Source organism: Parus major, chromosome 3 (assembly GCF_001522545.3).
Source record: "Parus major isolate Abel chromosome 3, Parus_major1.1, whole genome shotgun sequence".
NCBI classification, from domain to species: Eukaryota; Metazoa; Chordata; class Aves; order Passeriformes; family Paridae; genus Parus; species Parus major.
Window position 1 is genome coordinate 101,001,750 of NC_031770.1, and position 7,334 is coordinate 101,009,083.

Genomic DNA, 7,334 nt, shown 5'->3' on the forward strand with positions numbered 1-7,334 from the left:
TGTATGTGTGTGTACATCACAAACATTACATACAAGTGCTTTGAAGCTAATTGACCTTGACAGCCTAACATAATGCCTCCAGAATAACTCCAACAATTAAATTTCTGTCTGTGGAAAGTCAGGCAAATATTTGATTCCTTGATCTCAGTACAAACTACAGGAATTCAAAGGACATAATCCTCACAAATGCTGCCTCCAGCTATGATAGTCTTCATAAAGCTTGAGGTAAATAGCATTAGCTGAAGGAAGATTTTGGAGAAGTCTCCCTAAGGCAAGAGTGACACTGCACAAATGCTTCAGTTGAAGAAGTAGCAGCTATGTGTAATTTTTCACTTTTATAAAAAGCTAGATTAACAATAAATTATTTTCTGCTTTCATCCAGTTTATGTTACATTAAATAATACAAGTTCTTAGTTTTGTTCTTCCTTGTTTTGTGATTTGGTTTAAAATAAATGCAATTTTAGATAAAGACTTTGTGTTCTCTTTCTACCTGTAAGGAAATGCAACAATAGATGCCATAAAATTACTATAATTAAATAATGAGCAATTGGAAAAGTATGGGACAGTAAGAAGAATAGTTCCTGGCATTTTCTTGAGGGAAAACAGCATTTTATCTTGGCCTTTCAGAGTTTCAGATTCTTTTTTAACTGCTCCTTTTCTTTTTTCTTCTTTCCTTTTTTTTTTTACTCAGCGCAACACTCGGAGACCAGCTGCCAAGCATACATGATGTATAAAATCTATTCTGGGGAATGTGCTGTTGTAGTTACTCGCTTTACTGGTCATTCTTTTTTTAGTGTTTTGCATGCTGTATTTTAAACAACATCTGCCTTACCCAAGAACATAATTCGGAAACCGTGTAACAACCTTTGTAGCAGTTGGCCAGGTTCCCGGTTTGAGTTCCTCAAAAGCCTTGGCTATGGGCCGCAGATGAAAGGAAAGCAAAAGAAACAAGATGGTTTGAAAAGTGGTCAACCCTCAGTTGTGGCAGCCTAACAAAGGCAATTCTCCAGATCTGTTCCCTGTCTGTGTTCCCTTTAATACCTGGTGGCTTATGTGACTAACCAATTTTTTTATTCCATGATGCTCCTGTGAGCTTGATGGAGCAAGAGCTGATCCTAGAACTAGATTATATTTTAATTTTTCAAGATTTATTTTCAAACTGGTAATTTGTAGCACCATGGAAAGCCCTTTGAAATAGCTGGACTGATATCCACAGGTTAGCTGGCACACCTGACCTCCTCGACATCTTTTGGAAAATAACCTGGAGGTGTTGGTCAACAGTAACAGAATGAGGCAGGAGTGTCCAGGTGGCCAAGAAGGCTGATGGTGTCCTGGCTTGTATCAGCAATCGTGTGGCCAGCAGAACCACGACAGTGATTTTCCCCCCTTTACTTGGCTAATTTGCTACTAATTAGCCTAAAGTAGGTAAGGACTATGCTAAGTGGTTTAGAGGTCTAAGTGACCTTTACTTGTGAATTGTGCCTCAGTATTGCTTAGTTCAGCTAAGCTAAACATGTGGATACATGCTGAACTTTAGACACACAATCTCCAAATGTGATACACATATCTGAAATTAAACATGTGGTTAAGTCTTTAACTAGATCAGCATCTGAGTACTTGGTTTGACACGATTGGGTACCTCTTCTTTCCATCTGGTTTAAAGGGAATATGGAAAGGGAAATATGGAATAAATGAAACACAATCTTTCATCAAACTTTTTCTGCAAAAATATCTTAAAAGACCCTAGACAACAATGCAAATGTGTACTCTGAACAACTGATACAAAAGAATTACCTGTCTACACATTTCATTTGCTATTGAATAATGCTGTACTTACACTGCATTTTTTCCCCATTTCCCTTCAACCCTTCCTGTTGTATTAAGTAATATTCTTGGCACTAACAGCCCAGATAAAGGATGTTGTTTCTGATGTGTAATTGGAATAGTGTAACTCATCATTTAGCACTTCATTTCCATTTCCATTCACACTTCATGGTGTATTATCAGTACAACAGAACATGTCTGTAAACCAAATTTAGGCAATGCTGTGTAACAAAGGCTTTCTGTTTATTTCAGTTGTAGATTTTTACCATATAGATTCTTCCTTTCAACGTATTTAACCAAATTCCAAAGAGACTTCCAGATACATGAAATGTTTGACAATTTTAATGTGGGTACTTTATTTCCTGTGAAATTTATTGGCTGATGTTCTCAGAGTACTTTACAGATGCTAATTGATTTGATTTCAGATACAGGTAAGTCAGAGAGAAATTCTCTCTAGTTCTAATGAGACACAGAGAATGAGAAACTGTAAATAGTGCTGAGCTCAGCCCCAGGTGTTTAGGCATTGCTGATCCATCAATGCACAGCTTAAAGCCTCAAAATCCTTAAAAGACAGTCAGTCAGCATAGAAGGTATCTCTGAGTGACTCCTTAGAGTTATCCTTTTCTATCAGTTAGCCTTTGAAGGGGTTTCACTGAGAAAGTATGTTGTTGGGTCCCCTAATGACTAAAATGTCTTTCTTTTTCATACTGAAAAGGGGAATTTTTTGTTTTTCTTTAAATTACATAAAAAGACATACTGTTTTCTTTCAGTGTTCAGCAGAATTTTTGCAGCTGCAAATGTTCCTCCTACTTTTGTCCTAATTTTCAAAAAGGGCAAAAAAGATGACCCTGGAAACTACAGGTCTGTCAATCTTAGTTTTCTCCCTGGTAAAATTACAGTAAATATTATACTGGAAGGTATAGAAAAACACCTGAAAGACAATGCAGTTTTTGCTCACAGCTAGCAAGACTTTATGATAGGAAAGTCCTGCTTATCAAACCTGATTTCCCTTTATGACAAGGTAACCCAGCCAGTTGATCAAAGGAAGCAATCTTTCTGGACTTCAGCAGATCTTTCAATACTGTTTCCCACAGGATCCTTCTGGACAAAATGTCCAGCCCACAGCTGGATAAACACATCATGAAACAGGTGAGAAACTAGCTCATGGGTCGGTCACAAAGGGTTTCAGTGAATGGGGTGATATCAGACTGCCACCAGAGGGGTTCATAGGAGGGCCCTGTGCTCTTCTACATCTTCATAGATGACTTCAATGTAGGGCCAGAAGGGACACTAAGCAAGTTTACAGATGATACAAAACTGGGAGGAGCTGATGATTCAGTCAAAGCCAGGGATGCCCTGCAGAGAGACCTTGGCAAATTAGAGGATTGGGCAATCACCAATCACATGAAGGTCCACAAAGGAAAATACCAGACATTGCACCTGGGATGGGGCAACCAGACATTGTCCCAGGGCATCCAGGCAACCCTGGATGTACAGACAGACTGTGGAATGGGAGGCTGGAGAGCAGCGTGGGTCCTGGCTGTTACAAAGTTGAACAGGAGCCAGCAGTGCCCTGGCAGCCAGGAGGGCCAACCCTGTCCTGGGGGCATCAGCCCCAGCATCACCAGCTGGACCAGGGAGGGGATTGTCCTGCTCTGCTCTGGGCTGGGGCAGCCTCACCTCCAGTGCTGGGGCATTTTGGGTGTCACAGTGTAAGAAAGACATTAAACTACTGCAGTGTCCAAGTTCCCTTGGAACAACAAAGATGGTGAAATGTGGGCATTGAGAACATGGACTCTGCTACGCCAGCAAAGCAAAGCTGTTTATTACACAAGTGTACCAGTATTATAGGTCACTACATTTGTACAAAATTTTCCACTCTGACTGCTTTACCCTGGTCCCCTTAGAAACACAATCTTGATTATCCTTCTTATGCTAGTAATATCCTTGTTATCTATTTCACCAGCAAAGTCCTTGTTACATCTTCCCTCATCAGAGTGGTCAGCATCAGAGGGTCAGAGTGACCAGACATGATGTCTTCACTTCTGTTCTTGACTTGAGTTTATCTCTCCCACAGTTTTCACTGTACCAGGGCCAATAGGTCTGCAGTGCTACTCAGCTCAGCTTCTGTAGCTGCCTGGTCTTCCCCAGTGAAGGAAGGGCCTTGAGGGGAAGCTGTGTGAGGAGTGACTGAGGTCATTTGGTCTGTTCAGCCTGGAGAAGACTGAGGGGAGACCTCACTGCAGTTACAGCTTCCTTGTGATGGGGAGAGGAGGGGCAGGCACTGATCTCTGCTCTGTGGTGACAGTGACAGGACCTGAGGGAATGGCCTGAAGCTGTGTCAGGGAGGTTTAGGTTGGATATTAGAAAATGCTTCTTCCCCCAGGGGGTGGCTGGGCACTGAACAGGCTTCCCAGGGCAGTGGTCACAGCACCAGCCTGACAGAGCTCAAGAAGTGTTCGGACAGAGCTCTAAGGAACATGATGTGCCTCTTGGGCACACCTGCACAGGACCAGAGGTGGACTTTGACGATCACAGTGGGAGACTTCTAATTCAGAATATTCTCTGATACTTTTAACAACAGGGATTCCTGACACAGGGAATCAAAAAATTGAGCAGGACATTGCACTTCTCATGAGGGTATTTTTGACTGGGTTTTATTTTGTTGGTCATGGTTGGTTGTTTTGTTTTGTTTGTTTCATCTCAACTTCATTTTTTTTAGGTTCTTTTTTAAAATATATATTCTTAAAATTTCTACTCTTTTTTAAACCATTTATAATTATAAACATAAAGGCAGAAAAAATATTATTTCTCAGACAGTAAAAAGTGATGACATTTAGATCCAGAAAAGGAAAATAAATAATTTCAACTTAACTGCAATAAATTTGTTTCTTCAATGTTTTAAAAATGACATTTTTCCTAGTTTATGTTTAAATAGTTCATAGCCCCATTTTCTTTTTGTCACATTCCCTTTTCAAAAAGGATTGATTTACTCCATTTAAGGATATTAATTTTTAAGACATTAAGATAGTTTATAAAACAATAAATTATATTTGTAGATAGAAAAAGAGTTGATATATTTTCATGAAAAATATTATTCCATTCATCCAATCTTTTAGCCTTCTGTAGATGAAAGACTGCTAATGACTTCTTGTTGACAATAGCTATAAAGTACCAAATGAAGTAACAATGTTCTTGTTTACATGAGACTGAGAACAAAGCTATTTGATATCTAGTAAAACTTCATCTTCTGGTATTGTGAACATCTTATTTAAATTTTAAAAAAGTTTTTTGATACAGTTTTTCTTTATATTATTTTTTAAATCATGTTTGATAAATAGTATTGACATGTTTTAAAACTGGCAGTTCATTAGGGTGTTTACATTTTAATTCTTAGGGAACAAAACTGAAACCCAAAATAGGAGAGTACAATCTATGGATTTCTTGATCAGAAAGAAAATATATGGAAATACTGCATTTTTTAGCCACCGTAAATAAACATTTAATGCTGTATTGAGATAAACGATTGTGTGGAATTCTTACCAGAAACACAACATATGCCAGTTTCAACTGTCTTTTGCAGAAAGCATGAATTCATTTGTAAATTCTGAAAATCACCTTGCTGCAGGACATTAAGGTATTCAAACAGTCAGCCTCATCTTTTTTGATGGTGACTTACATTAGCTTGTAGCAGACCAGTGATGAAATGAAGAAGCCTGCACAATTTTTATTGCAGGGGTAAATTTTTTTAATATTTTCCAAATTTGACTGGAGAGTAGAGCATGTATAGGAATGGTTATGTGTAAGAATGATTTAGCATAAAAACTTTAGCTGAAAGCTTTCCCTTTTACTCAAACTTCTTCCAACTACAGAGTCCTGTTGTTTACTTGAATTTGGCTTTGCTATTTATATGGCTTATATTCGCAGATCTATAGATCTGTAAATTGCTAAACTACATTGGGATATTTATACTAATATTTTTCACAGCAAAATAATTCAGCATGATTTGAATAATGGGTAATTGAAATTGGAGATAACTTTTTTCTCTAGAATAGTAAGGAATGTATAATATGAGCTCTAAAATGAGAGAAAGATGTAAACAGACAAAAGTAGATCAAAGAGGAAAAGCATAAACAACTGTGCAAATGAAAGTGTTATTTCAGATGAAAAGCTCTTACAAGTGAAATATAGCTGCTTGGCACAACAGAGTAACCAGAATGGAATTTGCAAGTTCCCCAACCTTAAATGAGGAGTAAATACTGGAGAATGCTAATTACCAGGAATACCCAAAGAGAATACACTTCCAGTGGACATGGAAAAAAGGCAAATCTTGGATCAATTTTGAAAAGGACTCATCTAGTGGCAAATATTAATTTTCTATAAAATTATAAGATAACCCTGCAATACCATATCTTATTAAGACAGATTCTTACAGAGTAATTCAAGTACATGATATCACCTATCTCTTATAGTATAGTATATCTTATAGTATAGACAGAAGTATCACCTTATTTAGAAAATTTAATAAATTGAAGAAAATTTGTATAATATGTCTCACATTGTCAATCATACGTTGTGGTGTGCAGATAATATCTGGGTCAAACATACTAATATGAATATAAATGCACCCTACCTTTGTGTGACTAGATTTCTGTCTCTGATCTGATATGAAAAACCTACATTTTGTCATGAAATGAAAATAGTTCCATGACAGGGAAAAAAATTCCCCATGAATCAAGGAATAGGCTATTTGCTGTATGAATTGTTGGAAGCCTGCTGTGCACCTCTGAGGTATGTGAAGAACAATTTGGCTTCAGTTAACTTAAATACATTCTTGAAAATAATTGTCAAAGTACTCTTACCAGACAATTTAACATAATAGATCATTTTTTTCCCTCATTTTAATGATTCTGTGGGAAACAAAAGCAGTTTTCATTTTTTGTTTCTTTTCTGAAAGGTACAGTACTATTTGACCAGTTTGACTACAGAACATATGCTTGATTAGCTATATGCATATTCACTACTAAATTTTACACAGTAGCACTCACAAGTTGTTTCAAATTCTAGTATCCATTTAAATTTCAAGGCTGTAGCTTTCAAGAATTATCAATTGTAACAGAATAGGGAATAAATGAAATCTACCATATAAATGAAGATAACCAGGTTCAAGGAAGGTTGATTTTTCCCTGTCAATTTACCTGTTAGTTATTCCATCAATATTGAGTGATTAATTGAACAGTGCATTGTTTCTTACTGTTATGGTGCCTTAAAGTGGTCACTAAAAGCTTTCAAATGCTCTAAATGACTGCATGTATGTCCTGGAATGTCATTCCAGCAATTGTAATACATCAGATATTTTTCATCATGAATACAGAGGAATATAAATAAATACTGTAGATTAAATGCACACAATTCAAAGCCTGAACCATTAGAAAACAAAAACTCTTCTGGAGTTCTTCAATGTGAGTCTCAGACAAATATTTTAGGCTAACCTGAGATGTCAAAATTAT